Consider the following 2,931-nt stretch of genomic DNA (forward strand, 5'->3'; position numbering starts at 1 on the left):
GGGGTCAGGGACTGAGGCGGTGCTTCGCGCCACACTATTCCTGGTGCATGTGGGAGACAAGAAGTATTTGCCGAATTAATCAGTAATCATAGGACTAATACAAAAATATGTCCTTCTGGCCCATCAACAGATGAATGGACAAAGAAAATATAATTTATTTTTATTATTTATTTATTTTTTTGGGACAGAGTCTTACTCTGTCACTCAGGCTGGAGTGCAGTGGCGCAATCTCAGCTCACTGCAACCTTTGCCTCCCGGGTTCAAGCGATTCTCGTGCCTCAGCCTCCCGAGTAGCTGGGATTACAGGGGTGTGTCACCACACCCGGCTAATTTTTGTATTTTTAGTAGAGACTGGGTTTTGCCATGTTGGCCAGGCTGTTCTTGAACTCCTGATCTCAAGTGATCTGCCTGCCCTGGCCTCCCAAAGTGCTGGGATTACAGTCACCGTGCCTGGCCAAAAATGTGGTTTATATAGATGATGGGATGTTATTCAGCCATGAAAAGAATGAAATCCTGTCATTTGCAGTGATGTGGATCGAACTGGAGGCCATTATGTTAATTGAAATAAACCAGGCACAGAAAGATAAATATCACATTCTCACTTATATATAGGAGTTAAAAAAAGTGGATATCATGATGGTACAGAGAAGATTGGTGTCTACCAGAGCCTGGAAAGGGGAGAGAGATGGGGAGACGAAGGGGAAAAAAAGGATATAAGTGTATTTATTACCACAGAACTCGTCACTTAAAATTAGTAAAGATGGTCAATTTAAAAAATAAAATGTCCTTCTGGTCCTTGGGATGATACACTTATGCTTGTGAACTATGAAAATCTGAGACAGGTCTCAGTTAATTTAGAAAGTTTATATTGCCAAGGTTGGGGACATGCAGCCATGACACAGACTCAGGAGGTCCTGACGACATGTGCCCAAGGTGGTCGGGGCACAACTTGGTTTTATACATTTTAGGGAGACATGAAACATCAATCAATATATGTAAGATGTACATTGGTTCCGTCCAGAAAGAAGGGACAACTCAAAGCAGGGAGGGAGCTTCCAGGTCACAGGTAGCTGAGAGACAAATGCTTGCATTCTTTTGAGTTTCTGAATAGCCTTTTCAAAGGAGGCAATCAGATAGGCATCTATCAGTGAGCAGAGGGATACAATGGGAGGCAGGTTTGCCCTAAGCAGTTCCCAGCTTGACTTTTCCCTTTAGCTTAGTGATTTGGGGGTCTGAGGATTTATTTTTCTTTCACAGCTATATTTTATGAAAGGGGACCCAGGAGTTGGATCTTAGAACAAGGGAGGTGTATTAGTCCGTTTTCACACTGCTAATAAAGACATACCCAAGACTGGGCAATTTATAAAATAAAGAGATTTAACTGGACTTACAGTTCCACGTAACTGGGGAAACCTCACAATTATGGCAGAAAGCAAGGAGGAGCAAGTCTCATCTTACATGGATGGTGGCAGGCAAAGAGAATGAGGAAGATGCAAAAGTGGAAACCCCTGATAAAACCATCCTATCTCGGAACATATCTCAAAATAATAAGAGCTATTTATAACAAACCCATAGCCAACATCATACTGAATGGGCAAAAGCTGGAAGCATTCCCTTTGAAAACCAGCACAAAACAAGGATGCCCTTTCTCACCACTCCTATTCAACATAGTATTGGAAGTTCTGGCCAGGGCAATCAGGCAAGAGAAAGAAATAAAAGGTATTCAAATAGGAAGAGAGGAGGTCAAATTGTCTCTGTTTGCAGATGACATGATTGTATATTTAGAAAACCCCATTCATTGTCTCAGCCCCAAAACTCCTTAAGCTGGTAAACAACTTCAGCAAAATCTCAGGGTATAAAATCAATGTGTAAAAATCACAAGCAGAGAGCCAAATCATGAGTGAACTCCCGTTCACAATTGCTACAAAGAAAATAAAATACCTAGGAATATAACTTACGAGGGATGTGAAGGACCTCTTCAAGGAGAACTACAAACCACTGCTCAAGGAAATAAGACACAACACAAACAAATGGAAAAAAAATTCCATGCTCTTGGATAGGCAGAATCAATATTGTGGAAATGGCTATACTGCCCAAAGTAATTTACAGATTCAATGCTATTCCCATCAAGCTACCACTGACTTTCTTCACAGAACTAGAAAAAACTACTTTAAATTTCATATGGAACCAAAAAAATATCCCATATACCCAAGACAATCCTAAGCAAAAAGAACAAAGCTGGAGTCATCATGCTACCTGACTTCAAAGTATACTACAAGGCTACAGTAACCAAAACAGCATGGTACTGGTACCAAAACAGATATATAGACCAATGGAACAGAACAGAGGCCTCAGAAATAACACCACACATCTACAACCATCTGATCTTCAACAAACCTGACAAAAACAAGCAATGGGGAAAGGATTCCCTATTTAATAAATGGTGCTGGGAAAACTGGCTAGCTATATGCAGAAAACAGAAACTGGACCCCTTCCTTATACCTTATACAAAAATTAACTCAAGATGGATTAAAGACTTACATGTAAAACCTAAAACCATAAAAACCATAGAAGAAAACCTAGGCAATACCATTCAGGACATAGGCATGGGCAAAGACTTCATGACTAAAACACCAAAGCAATTGCAACAAAAGCTAAAATTGACAAATGGGATCTAGTTAAACTAAAGAGCTTCTGCTCAGCAAAAGAAACTATCATCAGAGTGAACAGGCAACCTACAGAATGGGAGAAAATTTTTGCAATCTATCCATCTGACAAAGGTCTAATATCCAGAATCTACAAGGAACTTAAACAAATTTACAAGACAAAAACAAACAGCCCCATTGAAAAGTGGGCAAAGGATATGAACAGACACTTCTCAACTGAAAACATTTATGTGGCCAACAAACATATGAAAAAAAGCTCATCAAC

Source organism: Mandrillus leucophaeus, unplaced genomic scaffold (genome assembly GCF_000951045.1).
Source record: "Mandrillus leucophaeus isolate KB7577 unplaced genomic scaffold, Mleu.le_1.0 Scaffold357, whole genome shotgun sequence".
NCBI lineage: Eukaryota > Metazoa > Chordata > Mammalia > Primates > Cercopithecidae > Mandrillus > Mandrillus leucophaeus.